The sequence below is a fragment of the Equus quagga genome, chromosome 11 (genome assembly GCF_021613505.1).
Source record: "Equus quagga isolate Etosha38 chromosome 11, UCLA_HA_Equagga_1.0, whole genome shotgun sequence".
NCBI lineage: Eukaryota > Metazoa > Chordata > Mammalia > Perissodactyla > Equidae > Equus > Equus quagga.
The window spans coordinates 1774198-1792726 of NC_060277.1; the positions used below are offsets into that span (position 1 = coordinate 1774198).

General features: G+C 44.5%; 1 protein-coding gene across 1 annotated transcript in view; it reads left to right on the top strand.

Moving 5' to 3' along the window:
• MAP3K5 (mitogen-activated protein kinase kinase kinase 5) overlaps nt 1-18529 on the top strand; it is a 201769-nt gene that overhangs the window by 24013 nt on the left and 159227 nt on the right. The gene's annotated exons all lie outside the window — the stretch shown is intronic.

Consider the following 18529-nt stretch of genomic DNA (forward strand, 5'->3'; position numbering starts at 1 on the left):
CTTCTGGGGGGACGCGGTGCTGCTCCCGGCGCCCCGCTTCTGGGGGGACGCGGCGCTGCTCCCGGCGCCCCGCTTCTGGGGGGGACGCGGCGCTGCTCCCTGCACTCCGCTTCTGGGGGGGACGCGGCGCTGCTCCGTGCACCTGGGGCGGGGGGCGCCTTGCGGGGCCGAGCCTCAGGTGTCTGGGCGGGACCAGCGGCCGCCGCCGCCGCGGGGTGCTCTCTTAGAGAACTCAGCTCCTTGGCAGTGCGCGTCCTTGCCCCAATCTGCCCTTCTCCATCCAGTGTCGCGGCTTCTCTTCTATTGGGGTGGCCTGTGCTCACCTTCTGTACGTGCCTGTGACTGCTTTGGGGGACGTCTCGTTTTCTCGGTGTCGTTTCGGGGGTACAGAAACCATGACTGATGCCAAGGAGCCGGCTGCACACACAGTGTGTCTGCACTGATTTGCAGGTCATGTCAGGATCTTACCCACTCGTTTTGCCTTAAGTTCAGTGGTTTGAACTTCCCATCGCTTACCTGTTTGAACTTTCAAGTAGTTACTTCCAAAAGTAACCCACACAACTTGTGTGGTGTCTCTGTTAGGACTTTCGTGAAAGAACCAGGTCTGGTTTTTATTACTCCATGTCCCTTGATGTGCTGGAAAGGGTTTCACTTTGCTTTAGAGGCTGATATGCTATCTTAACAACTAAGACGGGATTGGCCATTGAAGTGATTGCTATCGTAAGCCGTGGAAAAAAATGTATCTTCTCAACCTGTCGCAGATTTCAGGGTGTTACTGCAGTTCTGGTGGCTGAAGCTGTTAGCAAATGTGAGGAATAGTAATATGTTCTTGAAATTAACCTTTAGCGCCCTGTGCAACCAATGTTGACAATATGTACGCGTTTATTTTTGTGTGGGCGGAAAATTTGATTTAATGGTGGTTTCTAACAATAAGGTTCTTGTATTTGCAATCACGTGAAAGATTTTGTGTTCCCACCTTGTGTTCCAGTTCTGTTTCCCTTCAGTCTCTTCAGCACACCTGAGGTAGGCTGATTTGTGTCAATTTTGGAGTTCAGCCAAAGCTGAATATTTTAAGAACAGGAAGAACTTCATGCTGAGCAAGCCAGACTAAATAAACTGCGACTTTCTGGTTTTGCTATTTTGTTACAGACTGGGTCTTCCTAACTGAGCATGAGTATCATATATTATGGCTTGGTTCTCTGAGTGGCTTGCTATAAAAATTACGTAAACATAACTTTTCTAAAAATTTACAGCACTCTTATTTTTGGATTATAATTTGGAAGAAGCTTCAAAGAACTGAAAGATACGTGAGGAAAACACCCAACCGAGTTCTGGGCCTATTTTTATTGCGCTGATAGATTGGGTATTTTTTATAGGGCTCTATAAAAAAAAATCTTAAACGCTGAGCTATTTTGAAAGAAGGTTTCCCGGGAAGGCTCACGGAGAGCTTGTTCTCCAAGTGCTGTCTCTGGGGAAGGGAGAGAAAAAGATGAGAAGGGACCAGACATTTGGACTGGCTCTCGTTTAATCCTCCAGACAAGCCTGTGGTGGAAGGGCTTCCTCTCCTTCTCAGGAAACCAGGGGATCCACAGCCAGCCGTAGGCCCCGGGGTGCTGACTGGTCAGTGCAGGATTCCACTTCAGGTGCAGACCCTTAAAGCTCCCGCTTTGCCCTTCAGCTGGGCTGATTTACTCTCAGAGTCAGGGGAAGGTCTCTATCCTGGAATCATGTGACAGAGCTGGAGGGACTGTGTGAGCCAGTTGAGTGCAGTGTGGAAGCCTGCGGAGGACCATGCTCTCAGAATACCAGTGTTCCTGGGCCAGCCCTGTCCCATCCCACTGCTCGGTTCGGCCTGGGTGGGCTCCATTTAACCCTGAGTCAGTGGAATGGACTCAACCCTCTCTGAACCCTCTCATTCTGCCTGAAGATGTGGTGAAGGAAGATGTTATCAGTTTTGCCCAAACCCTTTGTTTTTCTAACCTGAGGGCTGCCCAGTTTGAAAGTAGTAAAACTTTTCTTCTGTTTTCCAAGACAGTGCCTGCTTCTCCTCCACCAGGCTTGGGCAGGTTTTTCTGTAGAGGGCCAGATGGTAAATATTTTAGACTCTTGATGAGGTCTCTCCCACGACTCAGCTTAGCCGTTGAAACTGGAGAGCAGCCGTTAACAGTCCCTAAACAGGTGATCGTTACTGTGTTCCAATTAAACTTCATTAATGCACACTGAAATTTGAATTTCATGTAATTCGCAAAATATTATTCTTTTTTTCTCTTTTTCCAACCATTTAAAAATGTAGAAACAATTCTTAGCTTGCAAGCCATGCAGAAACAGGCCTGGCAGGATTTTGGCCCCTGGGCCGGGCTAACCTTTGTTCCACATCCACTGACTGCCTCCACTTGGAAGCTGAATCAGGATGATATGGGGGGGACAAACACTCTCCCTCAGGTTCCGTCGGGGTTTCCATCCTGGCTCTGCTCTGAACCATGTAATCGGGAGCAAGGCCCTTCACCTCCTCCAGAGGCCCCCAAAACTGACCAGCGGTGGGAGTGGAGGGAGATTGAAGTAAATTTCTGAGATCCACAGCTTTACTCCTGTGAGTCTGCAACACTGAGGAAGGATGGTACGCTGGGGCAGAGCTTTCCAAGAATTTCAAGATCTGGATTCTGGCCCTGGTTCTCCAATTTGGAAAAGGTCATTTAAAATCTCAGAAAATAGTACAGAGTTGGAATAATTGTTTTCTGAGATTCCCTCCAACTTTCAGATTCTGTACTTTAAAATTACAACATTATTAATACAAAACGAGTCATTTCAGTCCTTCGGGGCGAGTGAACTGTGTGTGTATATCATGTTCCCAGCCTATAAGTTCAGAGTTGGTGAAGGGGCAGAATCAAGCCTGGCTGCAGCAGGGCCTCTGGGAGGGTCCACATGGAACGCCCTGGGCTCCCAGGAAACAGCCCCTAGAATCGACGGGGGGCAGAGGGACTGGGTGGAGGAGCAGGTTCAGAGGTGACCCCTACACTCAGGCAGAGGGATAAGAAGGACCCCAACATATAAAAGAGAATGTTCGTGTTGGAATAGCTGCACTTACTGGAAGGGATAAGGACTCAAAGCTGGTTACATTTTTACAGGCTTCCCTGTCTATGTGTCCTGGTGTCTCTTTAGAGGATAGATTGCGGCTAAAGGTTTTCAGGGATTTTCCCTGTTTGTTGTTTAACTGTAATCTAGTTTGTTCTCTGATACACGTCTCGTTCTCTTTTTCACTTCCGTTCTGAGTGGAGACTACTGTTCTGTCGCGGCTTTTATGAAAATTCTTTGTGTTTACATATACAAGAGCATCTCTCTCCCCAGCCCCCTGCCTGGTAGGCGGTCAGTTTCCATAAAGCTAAGAGGTGTCAGGGACGCAGAGGGACTCCCTCCAGGTAGACCCAAGGCGGAAGCGTCTCAGAAACCTTTTTTTAAGGAACATCAGTTCTGTGAAGTAGAGCGAGAACAGGCTCCATGAGTCCCCCGTTTTGCTTATGGGAATCCTGAACGGGAAGGAGGTTGCATTCATACGTTCAGGTTAAATGACTTAAGGTTGCTGCTTGGAACTGAAGCACACTTCTTACAACAGTGTCAGAGGTGGTGGCTAGCTTCTGGGAATAGCCTGTAAGAAGCTTGTTGACTCGGTGGACTTGAAGTGTGAAACCCTTTCGTCGTTTTAAACATTCGGGAAAATTATGTTCCTGAAACCTGAAACCGGGACTTTGAATGCACCTTTCTTTGCGGTAGAATCTTTTGCTTTTATCTAGCTTCTGGTAGCATCTTGGCCAGATGTAGGGGCTTCACTTTGGATTGGACGTGAGGAGAGGAGGCGCTGTGATGAGGTTGGAGGAAGGATTGGGAGGCTGGGCAGGGAGAGGGAGGATGCTGGGGAAGGAGGGAGCAGTGCCAGCAGGGGATCCGTTAACACCTGCTCCTCTTTCACCTTTCTTCCCCTCCAACCTTCTGTTTATGGCCTTGACTTCCCGCTGACGTGAGACCCAGGGACATTGCTCTGCTCAAGGCCAGGTTGCTCTCGGTGGGCACGGGATGAGGCCGGCATCTCCTTTCCCTGCTGCGAGGCACTGTGTCCATCCACCTGGGCGGTTCTCTTACCCAGGCTCCCAGCAGATCGCAATCTCTTACAGCCTCGCCCTGTAGCAACAGTGGCCAACAGGAAGGAAGCACACGCTTGTTGAAACCGTGAGAACTTACTTTTACATTTTCATCTGTTACGTTCCCGCTTTGCTTGGGCTTGTGATGAAAGTCACCCAGTTAGGCCGTGTCACTGGAGAGGCACCTGAACTTTCTGGGCTGTGGTCCCCTTGCTTCAGCACAGCTCCTTAGGACGTCAGTCTTACTGACAACAAACCAAAACCAGCATCACCTTTGTCTCCTGTTTGTCCTGGGCTGAGAAGTTCTTGAAAGTCTTCCATGGGGCCACCCCGGGGCCGAGGGGTTAAGTGCGCGCGCTCCACTTTGGCAGCCCAGGGTTTTACCGGTTCGGATCCCGGGCGCAGACATGGCACTGCTCATCAGGCCATGCTGAGGTGGCGTCCCACATGCCACAATTAGAAGGACCTGCGACTAGAGTATATAACTATGTACTGGGGGGATTTGGGGAGAAGGAGAAAAGAAGAAGAAGGTCTTCCAGCCCGCGTCTGCATTTTCTGCTAAGTCCAGCGAGGCTTTCCTCTGTGTGGTCTCAGACACGTTGAGGGAGTGGGTGAAGTCAGCGTTTCCTGAACAGTGGTTCCCACGAGCCGGTTTAAAACAATCAGAAGACCAACATGTTTGTCAACATTTTATTTTTACAAGTAAGGATAGTATAAAGAGAGAGGACTTGACAGCCAGCCGTCTACTGTCACACTGTCTCAAAAAGAAAAGATTTTTACAATAAATTAGGGCAGACATAACATTAGAATAAGGAGTAGCTCTTTGCATACAGTAAATGGGTGGAAGAACTCACTGTTTAGGACTCTCCCAGTTTCAGCGTGGACGAGTGGAAGCTCTATCCTGCGAGCGCCTCTGGTCTGCACCACTCGAGGCCTCCCCTACCTTCGGTCGCTGCTTCCCGCGGGAAACAGGCCTCAGCAAAGTTAGCGAAAGAGCGAACACAGACAAGCTCGTAAGGAAAAGTCTAGTTAGGAAGAGATTTAAGAAATATCCCAGTGGTGCCCTGCGCGTGGTTTTCCTCTGGGCTTCTGCCCTCTTGCTGGCTCACCTCTCGGGCACCTGCTGCCCACCCGCTGTGAACCCAGAGCACTGTGCTTCCTCTTGCGCTCTGGGAGGCACAATTATAATTTTCCAAAAAAAGCTTTACTAGGAGATTGAAAAAAGCAAAACTGAAAACTTCCAAGTGCAAGAATGAACTTGTTTTTAGAGCACCCGTTTCTTACCCCAGATAGTCAACAGTAGGTCGTTGTGCCTGACCCTGCTTCCCAGGGTCCTGAGTCCTGATTTCTTTCCTCTACTTGGTTGCCTTTGGTCTGCTTAAGACATTCATCACTTGATAGCTCGGGTTGCATCCACCCCCAGGCAAAGCCTAATTATGAGTGCACCGTGTGGCCTTGTCTCACCAGTGGCCTTAGCTGGTGCCAGCCTGCTGGGAGTTCTCTGCTCCAAGTCAGTTCCCCTTGGGTGGCTGCAGGGACTGTCCCCTGCTTCCTGTTTTGGAGGCCTGGTTAGAGGCCCGTTCAGTTGCTGTTTCTGGTTTGTGGGGTAAAATTGGTTCTCAGCTCCTTTGTGGGGCACTGGGAGATTGACAAGCATGAGGCCCAGTGAATGTGCAGGTCTCCACCAAGAGGTACCGACTGTTTCTGCTTTCCAGCTACTTGCCCCAAGTGGTCCCTCCAAACGCCGCCCCACCCTGCCTGGGGCAGGGTGAGAGTTGAGCATGTGGTACAGAGGTGGGAGCAGGCACAAGTGCAGGAAGCCACAGCCCTGTGGGTATCAGGGAGAACACAGGACCTCATGATGTTGGGAAAGGTAGATCTTGCAGACAGCCTGGCCATCCCATTGTTTGGGTATAGATAAGTGGGGAAACTGGCTATATTTAGGAATGATACCCTTATTTTCAGGGAGCAAAATTAAATTTGCAAATTTTCTTAGTGACATTAAAGGAAAAAAAAGAGCAAAGCAAAACTGTAAACTATTTCAGAATCCACTGGTGATTCTAACACGTTAGCTTCTTTGGTTGTTACTAAATTGGCTTTTCTCTCTGGCTGGAGATGTTAACTAAAGAAACTGTACCAGATTATTGGAGAAGGAGAAAGGGTATGAGACAGAATGGATTTTTGACGTCTTGTCTGATTTTCTAAAAATTTTAAAAGTGAGTACTTAATATCTTATGTGAGTTTTATTTTGTAGTTTTTCTTTTTCCCCAAAACATTAAAACTAAAAGACAATAACCCAGTCCACATTGTGGTAATTTTATTAGGGGAGACAGAAGGGAGGAGAGAAAATTTAGATGTTAACAGCATCTCCTACTGAAAGTCATAGCAGAGCAGAGCTGTGCAATTTAAATGCCACAGAAGTGGCACACGGTGACAATAAACACTTCGTTCCAAGCAGACCTTTACTGCTACGGTAGGTAATCAACAATGGGGAGAGCAATTGCCTTCGGTGTATGATTCATACAGGAAGGAAGTTATATTCCTTGTGTGGCAAGTCTCTTTTCATGGTTGTGACCAATTATATCAGTGTTTTCCAACACTTTTAGTCTCTTGTAAGAACTTTTTTTTCTTTTGATCAAGTTTAGCCCTGAGCTAAGATCTGCCGCCAATCCTCCTCTTTTTGCTGAGAGGCACAGCTAACATCCATGCCCATCTTTCTCTATATGTGGGACGCCCGCCACAGCATGGCTTGATAAGTGGTGTGTAGGTCTGCGCCTGGGATCCAGACTGGTGAACCCCGGGCCGCTGGAGTGGAGCATGCAAACTTAACTGCTGCACCACCGGGCTGGCCCCTAAGAACTCTTGAGAAACAGAAACTTGGGGAAAGCCACCCTAGTGAATGTCAGGCCATCTGTCCACTGACTCCAAGCCATTTAAACCAAGTATTTGCCTAAGCCAGAGAATTTGTCCTCCTTGAAAAATCTTGCTTACCCCTATTTCTTATTTAAAAAGCATCCAAGGAGAATAAATACACCCAGTCTGTTACACATGAAGTACCTCTTAACGTCACACTCAAGTTTTCTAATATGGTTGTTGTGACAAATATCAGCTTAGAGCCAAAGCAGCAGGACCAGGAGTGCGAGTCCTGCTGTCCGGGGGGCATGGGTTCTACCTCCAGCTAGGTATTTTACGATTTATAGTTTGGTCACCCGCAGGTGAACAAATATTAGATCATAGAACAAACATTAGAACAGAATCGTGATAGACGTGTGTTGCTCTGTGCAGTGTGGCACTCACAATCACCTTGTCAGCTCTAAAATGAATAGATGTGGCCGTGTCGTTACCTAAATCTGCTAGTTGCGGGCGCTCCTCCTTGGAGAGGGTCTGTGACTTGGCCAGAATGAATCAAGAGCTTGAGCAGGAGTCGAACCCAGGTCTTCCACCTTCCAGATAAGCCAGGTGTGCTTGCCCACTGTCCCATGCTCTCCCTCTGCGGGGTGTAACATTTTGAAGCACAAATGCTGTTTAAGAGGATCAGTTTGAACATCTTGCTCTGCGACGGCAGCGTTATTATGAGGAAGAGTCACGGTGGTGTCACGTAACTTCTGGTCCCCTCTTGTTAACAAATTTCAATGGCTTCTTGTTAACAGTCTTGGAAGATGATCATCAGAAAGCTGACTGTAACACCTCTGTCGGTACCGAAGAGGGAGCCTGCAGCCGAGGCCGAGGCCTGGCGGCTGGTTTCTTGGCCCGCAGCTACGAATCGGGCTTTCTCCAGGCCGGTCTGAGGCTCTTCTCTGGGCGTGCTGGTCAGAGGGACTGCCCAGTGTAGACACGCCTTTCTCCAGGGTGAGCCAGAGTTGGGCTGACAGCACAGCCTGGGGACCGTCCCTTTTCTTGGTTCCCTGAGAAATTCTGCCTCCTGCATCCGATTTGCTTTCCGCTGACGTTCTAGCACATTCTCAGTCCTTCGGTTCCGTAAGCATTTGTTAACTGCCTGTGATGTGCCTCTTACTATGATAGAGGCATGGAGAGTGACGAAAGAGAGGCAGGCAGAAATCTGGGGGAGAAGAGAGGCTTAGAGCATCTGTTTCCATGGGAAACATGGATGCTGAGGCGGGAGTCAGGAGGAACTGCCCGTCCTCCTCATCTTTCCCCACCCAGCTCACTCTTTCTTAAAAACAGTTTTAACAAATTTAAGTTGTGAAACATTTCAGTCATAAAGAAAGTACGTAAAATAGTATAAGACACTCATGCATTCACTTGCTAAATGTCTTAGCTCTTAACCATTTGACGTTTGTTTCACTTCTCTTTCTCTCTGTCTCTTAGAGAAATAACTCCCTCTGGACAGCACCAAAAGCCCCTCTCTGCTGCACCAGTTCCCTTCCTGGGGAGGTGCTTCCTTCACGGGAAGTGCTGAATTAGAGTTTTCAAAAATGTAAAATTGTGGTTCTCTATAAATATAAATGTATGTCGGATATTTAATTAACTCATTATTTAATGAGAAAACCAGTAGGATAGTAAAATGGACTCACAGGAGAATTTGAAGAGTTGATATTGTACACACCTGTGCACCATCAGGAATGCTGAAATGAATTTGCTGATAGATGCAAACTGAGTAATGTTCTCTAAGGCAATTCTGTGAGTACAAATGTCCGAGTCATCTTTTCTACGGGGTGGAAATCAATTGTCTCTCTACCAAACAATATTCCTTTGTGTTGCAGTGGACGAGAATTACTTGCCTCACTATCAGTATTGCACAATCTAGTGTTCGTCCCGAGGCCTTGGACAATGCCTCGTCGCTAGGACAGTCAAAGGTGCGCGTCCTTTTACAGTCAGACCGTTCCCGAGCGTGTGCTACAGGAAGCCTTGCCCTCCACTGAAAGGAGACCTAGCACTCTCCTTTGCCCATTTTCAAGCCTCTGGCAACTTTTCGGCACAGAAGCTTGGTCATTCTCAGCAGCCTTGTGCTGTGTGTTCCTCAAGAGCTCACACCCGACCCGATTAAAGGGCCTGTTTTCTTTTCTCGGCTCTGCCACCATCTGAAGCTGTGTTTGCTCTGAGTGGGTCCCAGGATCCCTTGTAACCGGGGCTCCTAATCCTGGTTGTTTCACATTAGGAAGCGTGTACAAATTGGATGTTAGTCTGTCGATCGCCTAGCTTTTGGGTGTGATAAGAGGTACAAGCCAGAACCAAATCAGAAATACACCAATGTGATGCCTGCAGCGTCCACAAACCAACTTCATTCTTAGGCTAGGAAATCGTCGTCATTACTAACGGGAGCTTCAGTAGTCCAGACTGCTCCAAACAGTTTTGTTTTTTGGAGGTTAAAAAAATCCTTATAATATTTTAGAGGGCTGGCAAATTGCTATAAAATTCCACATGCCGAATACATCACTTTGGTCTTGTAATTTAAGGCAAGTCGTCCCCAAATGCACAACCTGTGTTACCACAAGCCAGTGCCCTGCCAGTCGCTTCATGTGCCTGACCTTAGTCAGTCTTTAGAACAGCTTTGTGAGGCAGATAGCATCAGGGGATCAGTTTTGCATGTGGGAGAACTGAGACCCTGCGGTGGTTACCAACTTTCCAGTGTCACGTGACAACTAAGGGACAGAGCCAAGTTCTGAACCTAAGACTGCTGCTTCCAGTCTCTTCAGTTGTAAGCACGCTCCTCTGTCTCCCACCAGCAAATTTTCTATTTGAAAAGTTTACGTTATTGTTAATACCATGATTACGGTCTTCTCCTCAGTAGACATTTGTTGACTACTTAAGAGATTTCTTCCCAAAGTCTTCACAAAATTAAGTTCAAAGAGTGCAGTTTCTGCCTTTTATGGTCTTACGGTCTACCTGTGAGTTCGCCAGTTCCATCAGTAATTCTTGGCGGCCTGTCACGAGCGCGGTGGAGCTCTAGGACTGAACAGGTAAAAAGACCAAGGGATTTTTTTTAAGGACTTCGTAAGGTGGGTGATTTCATTGAACTGTACAGTTGAGAACATTTGTTACCACTATAATAGACGGGAAAATGCACTGAAAATAAAAATGTTGCACAACTGTAAACTATGCATTGGACTCCCTGCTTTATTTTTATATGAAATCAGTATCATATTGAAGATTACTTAAATAAATTCCCAGTTTCTTAAAACCTTCAAGATCTTTTATAAGTATTAATACATCTCATTGCATTGACTTCCAAGAGGGTGTTATCATTCGTTAATGAAGAAGAATTTTTTATACTGACTCTTATGGCAGCAATCCTTGGAACCTTTTTTCTTATATATTGCTTTTCTAGTAGTAGAATTTGATCTGTATTTAAATTCTCTTGTATTAATCTTTTCAGTTTGTGAAAAAAATCTAGGATGTTTTACGTAAATGAAGTATGCCAACCACATAATTTTACCTTAGTATTCTTTAGGCCTCTAGTCCGTAGTAAAATTGTGTTTCTGGCTTATTGATGAGCCTGGAGTGTATGGTCCTTGGGTGACAGAAGATAGTCACTCTGAATGCCAAGTTATTGAATGAGAATAGTAAACAAACAAAATGCCATTTAGATAATCGGATCTAAACGGCAGATGTGTTGGATACAGTGTTGCTGCAGAACCATAGCAATGTTATGGTATAGATTACAAATGACTGAGGTTGAAATCCCGGCTGCCTTTGAAGGTTCTAAGCAACATTTATGAGTTATACTTGACGCAACATTTCTAATGATTCTTGAGTCACGCACAGACAGTCGAGGTACGTTATCTCTACCAAAATGGTTCCTAGATTTTGAGGAATTGGTCTTGGGAAACAGGTCTTGGTTGAGCCAGTGAAAATTCAGACATTCAGATCTAGAGAGTAGGCTTTTAGTTTTTCAAAATTAACTTTTGGTCAGTTTCCCAGATATAGTGGCCCAGTGTTTATGCACTGTCAGAGTAAGAAACGGTTTGTAGACCCCTAGAGGGCAGGGAGCCTGGCTTTGAAACCTAATGGATCTCTTTGTGTGTGTGAATATTTGTTATAGCAGTTGCAGAGCACTGTCTTGGTGTAAGTTGGTTGGCTTGACCTAGTGAAGTTAGAGAACAGTGTTGCAGCTTGCACGTGAGTTATGATGAGGATAGTTGGCTTGACTTTTCCTGCCGACCAACCTAGTGCTGCCAATATTTTATGTGCTAAATGTACACTTGGCAGTTGGTAAATCTGAAATAAAACTGGGAAGGAAACGCCAGCCTCGACTCTTAAAGAGTCCTAGACTCTTCTTTCCCTTATAAAATCAGTAGTGGAGAAGATTCATTGAGTCACTAAATATGACACACGAGTGGATTACCCAAGGACTGACGGTGCTGTGTTTACTAGAATGTTGACCTGCATTCTGCGTTGTTTGTTTTCAGAGTCTGAAATTAAGAGTGGTCAGCATTATGAAATCTTTGCAGTCAGTTATGCCTTCAACTCAACATGTAATTTCCGCGAGTCTTTTGTTAGTGTTTACTAGTCCATTTAGCATATATTCAAATAAGTGGCACACTTGTATCATAGGTATTAATTCTGATTAATTTATGTCACACCAAGGTATCTGTGACAAAAATTCATACTTATGAACATGGTATGTTTACAAAGTTAACTTTTTAAGGTTTTTTTGAAGAAAGTAGTTAGATGCAGAGATATCATAATTAAGGCCAATTAGAGGAGCATTTAAAAGTAGCTAACGTGTAAATTTCATCAGTGTTCATTAATAACACGTTAGGGAATGGCTTGCCCTGATTTACGGGAAGTTTAAAAGTTCAGACAGAATCCTTCTGTTCTTGATTCTTTGTTTAAGGCAACACAAGGCAGAAAAAAGGCAGACAGACAATTCCCAGCAAGAATTTGTAGGGGACTGAGCTGAAGTCACCTTCATGGGGACAGGTTATGACTGTCATTACCGATGGCTCATTTGATGCCCATTTATGAAATCTTTGAGTAGGTAGAACCTTGCTATTATAAGGATGACTCTTCTATTTCAGTCAAATCTCTTGCACACTTGGAACTAAAGGTAAGATGTTGCTGCATCTCCCTGGTTTGCCTCCAACATTGGCACTTGTTTTCATGGTTAGGCAAACACTGGTAAGTAATGGCGAAGGGCCTGCCACACAAGTTCCAGACCTCCCGGAGCTCAGGATGCTGCCTGTAGTCAGGTTTTATTCAAGAAGCCGATTTCATCTTGTTAAATATATAGTGAACATTCTTCCTCATGGATAATCTCTTGATTATCCAGGCTTGTAGCTTCTTCTCATTACCTGTTTCCATTCATTTTTAATCTGGGGTGGCCCCAGAAGGGCCAGATGCCATCTTCAGGTGAGGTGTTCACACAAAAGCTGCTGCCACTGTGTTGTGACACTGCTCGGGAATTTTCAAGCAAAAGTGGACCATGGTATTTATATGTTGCCGTGCCTTAATTTTCCCAGACCACCACTCTGATACGTTTGTGCTTTCCTCTGAAAGTGTCCTCAGACATACTGGAATAAGTTTGCAGGGGCAGGTATATGAAGCGACCATGAATTTTCTGTTTTCATATTCCGCTTTTTTGGTTTGTTCTTGGTTTATTTGTCAGGGGAGAAAGAGCATGTTACCTAAATAGAGTTCCGTGCCAGGGGATAAGCCACACTTAATTTGAGAAGGTTTTCTGAGAGCATTAAAGGAGAAATGGGCTCTGATTGGAGAATCCAGGCCTAATCTGCTTTCACTTATCTGCTCCATATGCGGGAAGCTCAGTTTAAGACTTGGACTGGGTGACAAGCTTCTGCTGACTTTATATTTAGTCTGTGAGAATTACCTCCTCAAGGCTTGTAATTGTCCCCTTCAGCCATAGAAGAAAGTATTGCCCAAGTTTTGAGCCATAATATGTACCTAATATGTGATCACCAGGAAAATTCTTTCCTGAGTCCAGCATATTGCATAGTTGTTTATGGCTTAAGCTTAGCATTCTCTCATTTAAGCCAAAAAAAATCATGGCACAATTTCTCTTTCCATTTGGATTCTCTTTAAGATCTGTGTAATTTTTTACTGTGTGCTTATATTAGTAGCCCTTATCTATTACTCCTTAAAATAATCCTTTAAAAACTGTTAAATAAATCTCAATTTATTTAAAATTCAGTGTTCAATGCACACTTGATTCTTTGGGGAATATAAGAAAGGCTGTTGCTCCATAAGTCTTGCATCATATGTGAAATGACTAAGAAGCAACTGAAAACTCAAGTCCAAGGGTCACGAGAAATCTTTGCTAGAAACGTCTGACACTGAAGGAGCAGTTCCATGTCCTTTAGGATCATTGAAATATCCTTCCAGGTGTCTTTTCCTTGTCTGTCTTATTTATCCTGTATCTCTGGTACCTAGTAGAGTGCTCGGCATGTGATAGGCACTTGACGCGTATTTGTGGACTCAGTGCAGGAACATTGCACTTTCCCTCCTGGTATTTCAGTTATTGGTTTCCGTGTCTGCCTTTCCTTAAGTGTGAGTTAAGCTCCTAGATGATGAAGATCACATTTTGTGCATCTTGACATCCTCCAGGTCTTCTGTATCTGTGCTTGACCTGCAGAGCATGCCTAATGATGCTTTAGGGTAGAACTCAGTGACATCAACCCTTGCCTTGAGGGGCTCACAGTCTGGTCCAGGAGGCAGCCTGTAAGCACATAGTCGGTTGTGCTGATTGCTGTACTGCAGGCTTATCTGAGGTCTTGGAGAACACAAATGAGGGGAGTGTGGAGGAGGTTGGTTAAGGCTTTGGACAGTAGGTGACATTTGAGTTGGTTTTCTTTAAATTGAGGTATAATTGACCTAGAACATTATATTAGTTTCAGGTGTACAACGTACTTATTCAAGATTTGTATATATTGCACAATGATCACCAAATTGGGTTTTGAAGGATAACAAGTGAAAGCACTTATTATGTGCCAGGCATTTTAAATTATGGGACTAAATGAATCTCCCCATAAGAAAGAAAGAGAGTACAAGGAAGGCCTATGATGGAACCGAGGGACCCCCAGCGTTTAAAGGTGGACCGAGGAGGGCATCAAGAGAAGAGAAGTGGTCAGGAGGCGGACAACGGATGGGGAAGGTTCAGAGAGAGGGGGTGAGCTGGCTGAGAGCGATGTACGGAGGGCTTGTCAGAAGTCAGTACAGTTGAGGGTTTCAGAGGAATCAGTGGACTCGGAGATTCGAAAGCCCCTGGTAACTTCTGCCAGAGCAGTTTCAGGAAAGTAGTCTGTGGATAGTGTCTTGAGTGATTTCTGGCGAACAGCGGGAGGCGGGAGGTGCATCTTGCAGACTATTCTGTAAAGAAAGGTGTTGGTGAAGGGGCAGGAGGAGCAGGCAGTGGCTGGAAGCAGTGCGCCCTGCCCCGGGCTGAGGCACCGTGCCTGGTCCCGCAGTGTGTTTGCCTCAGAGACAGGATGAGGTCAGTAAGCCTTTGTGGCTCAGGTATTATTTAGCATCGTTTCTGCGGGAATGTGGAATACAAATTCCCAACCACTCTCTTCCAGAAAGAACTTCTGGAGCATGACCCTTGGTAAATGTGCTTGTTTTGTTGCTAATTGGAATTGCTTTTCCGTATGAGATTCTGTAACTTGGATGGGTTTGAATTCGCAGTGTTGCGGCATAAGTCGGGGGCTCTTTCCTCGTTGCACTGAGTTTGCAGAGGTGCGGGCCCAGTCCAGGGAGCGACAGTGTTCCCTGCGGGAAGGGGATCTCAGGCCGGGGCAGCTCTTCTTCCATGTGTCTCCAGTGGCCAGATTTCAGAAGCTTTCAAAACCTCAAGACTAAGAACCAAGACCAAAAAGGCAGTTATTTTCTGAGCCACTGGAAACACTTCATGGCTTATAACACTGGCCATTATAAGTAAAAATGATTCATTTTTTAAGAGAGATCTTTGTTCAGTGCCATCTCACTTTGTAAACTTACAGTGGAAACACATTTTTTCAATACTCTGATCTCTTTTTAGGCTTTCCTCTCCTTGAGTTCCAAACCACCCCCGACTGGTGGGCTGCTTTGACTAATTACTGAAATAAACCTCGGATTAACTTGAAGGTCCTCTCACTACCATGGCGCGTATTCCTTTGTACTCATTGTCCGTGGGTCTGTTCCTCAGGAGGCTCCCTGCCCCCTCCCCAGAATCCTATCAAATAGTTACTGTTGTTTTACTGGCAAATCTTGGAACCAGCTCCCTTCAGCCTTTTCTACCAGCTTCATGGAGAGAGGGACATGGTACCAACTGATGCTCAGGATGACCCCTTTACAGAGGAGTCTCATGTGCCACACTCAACAGAGCAGGAGGGGCAAGGAACACGTCTGCTTAGAGAAAATTCACCTACGTGAAGATGACTTGGCTAAGCGCTAAGGTCTCCCTCTCTCTCTTGCCTTTTGTTTCTTTTTGGTAATGGGAGAACCTGACAGAGCCAAATCTTTTGAAATCCTATTTTGAAAATCAGTTTAGGGTGAAATTTGATTCTTTCAAAGAGTATTTTCAAAGAACATATTTTTAAACGTTGGGTTGTCACGATAGTGCAGAACCTTCGTTGATGCTAGTTATGATGGTAATAATAATGAAAAGTTCAGGCTTGAAAGATTTCGTGGACAGTCTTCTCGCAGCAAGCTGGGCAGTCAGCTAGCTTTCATTGCTTTCATTCCTGTGAAATGAGCAAAATGCCTTTTTCAGTCTCAGATTTCTCCCCAGGGTGTCTTTTTAGCACAGGCGCCCAGGGCTGTAGGTTGACTGTTGCCGTACGCTCGACTCCTGCTGACACACAGGTGCCCCAGACTCCTTTCTGTCCACCGCTGCCACTCATTGGTCCCCTGCTCTTGCTCCTAACATTTCACTAAATGGCACCCACTTTTCCAAACCAGAAACTTGCTCTAGATTCCTTTGGAATAATCATGAATTGTATATGTAGTAAGAATATCACTCCTTTATTTTTCCAAATGTATTACATTATTTCACTAGTTTGATGTTTATTATAATCTTTATGTTAATTCTTGACACTTTTTTTAGTCAAAACTATTATCATTTGTGAATTCTATTGCTTTTAAGTGCAGATTCTTGCTTCATGCATAGCTCAGACTTACCTTCTTTCATTCATTTATTGCTTCATTCATTCATTCATACCTTCATTCATTTATTCAGTAAACATTGGTTGGGTCTGCATCCTGTGCCCGATGTTGGAGACGGAGCGGCTGTGATGTGGGCCGGGCAGAGAGTCCTCAGGTGGAATCTTCACTCGCCCATCTCCTCGCTGTTTGTTTTCCTGTTTACTGTTACCCAGTCCCTCTTCTGCATGCTTCTCTCTTCTATTTTTTAAATTGAGATATAACTCAAATACCATAAAATTCACCCTTTTAGCACATAAAGTTCAGTGGTTTTTAGTAGATTTGCAAAGTGTGCAACTATCCCCAATATTTAATTCCAGAACGTTTCATCACCTCAGATTAGCCGTCACACCCGTATCCTCCTCCCCTCAGCCCCTGGCAATGACTGTTCTGCTTTCTGTCTCTGAATTTACCTATTCTAGATATTTCATATAAGTGGAATCATACACTATGTGGCATTTTGTGACTGGCCTCTTGCACTTAGCATAATGTTTTCAAGCTTTGTCCATGTCATAAGAAGTGTCAATACCCTGTTCCTTTTTCTGGCTGAATACTATTACATTATATGGGCACATAACACATTTTGTTTATCTGTTCCTCAGTTGATGGACATTTGGGTTGTTTCCACTTTTGGGCTATTATGAATAAAGCTACTGTGAACATTCATATACAGGTTTTGGGGTGGATGTTATGTTTTTACTTCTCTTCATTATATACCTAGGAGTGGAATTGCTAGTTCAAATGGTAACTAAGCTTTTTGAGGAACCGCTGAAACGTTTTCTAAAGTGGCTGCACCATTTTCGGGTACCACCACCACCGTCTGAGGGCTCCAGCCTATCCACATCCTCCCCAGCGCTTGGTACTGTCTGTCTGATTCTAGCCGTCCTAGTGGGTATGAAGTGGTAGCTCATTGTGGTTTTTATTTTATTCTATTTTCTTTTCTTTTCTTTCTTTATTTATTAAAGATTGGCACCTGAGCTAACAACTGTTGCCAATCTTCCTTTTTTTTCCCCTGCTTTTTCTCCCCAGATCTCCCCAGTATATGGTTGTATATATTGTTTTTAGTTTTAGCTCCTTCTAGTTGTGGCCTGTGAGAGAGTTGTCTGTTCAGATCTCTTGTTCGTTTTTTAGTGTGTCTTTCTATTGTTGAGTTGTAATAGTTCTTTACATGTTCTCCATATAAATCCCTTATGAGATATATGATTTGCAAATATTTCCTGCCATTTCATGGGTGTTTTTTTCATTTTCTTGATAGTGTCCTTTGAAGCAAAAAAGGTTCTAATTTTGATGAGATCCAATTTATCTGTTTTTTCTTTTGTTGCATGTATTTTTGGTGTCCTATAAAAGAAACCATTGCCCAATCTGAAATCATGAAGATTTACACCTATGTTTTCTTGTAAGAGTTTTATAGTTTTTGCTCTCACATATAGGCCTTTGATCCATTTTGAGTTAATTTTTATATGTCATGTGAGGTAGCAGTCCAATTTCATTCTTTTGCATGTGGATATCCAGTGGTCTTAGCATCATCTGTTGAAAAGACCATTCAGTCTTTCACCGTTGAATTTTCTTGGCACCTTTGTTAAAAATCGGTTGAGTATATGTATGAGTTTATTTCTCAGTTCTTTTCCATTGACCTGTATGTTTATCCTTATTCCAGTACCACAGAGTCTTGATTACTTTAGCTTTGTATTAAGTTTTAAAATCAGGAAGTATGAGACCTCCAACATTTGTTCTTCTTTTTCAAGACTGTTTTGGCTATTTTGGTTCCCTTGTATTTCCATATGAATTTTAGGTTCATTAATTTCTGCAAAAAAGACAGGTGGGTCTTCCTCCTATTTTTAACTGTCCCTGATATTCTTTTCTTTCTTATTAAAATGTTGTTCTTCCTGTTTCTCTTGTATTTTTGGCTTTCAACTCGTCTCAACTTTTCAACTTTTTTCAAGCTAGTCTCAACTTTTCCTTATTTATTGGCTGTTGAACTGATCAATGAACGATGAATGGCAGAGTTTTCAGATTTTGGGCATTTATTGTCATTTATCACACCCAGGGGTGAGTAGATTTCCCTGCCTTCGTCTCTCCCTGCCTCCCTCCCTTCTCTCCGCTCATTCTTTCCTTCCTCCTTTCCTTCCTCTTTCCCTCCCTCCCTCCCTTCTTTCCTTTCCTCCTTCCTGTGGGTTTGGCACTTATTAGAATTATGGATGTTAGTAGAGTCTGACTTAAGCATAAATGAGAATCACTCCTTACTTTTATCTGCTTATTACCTAAAGCTTAAATATTTACATGTGAAAAGTCTAAATGTT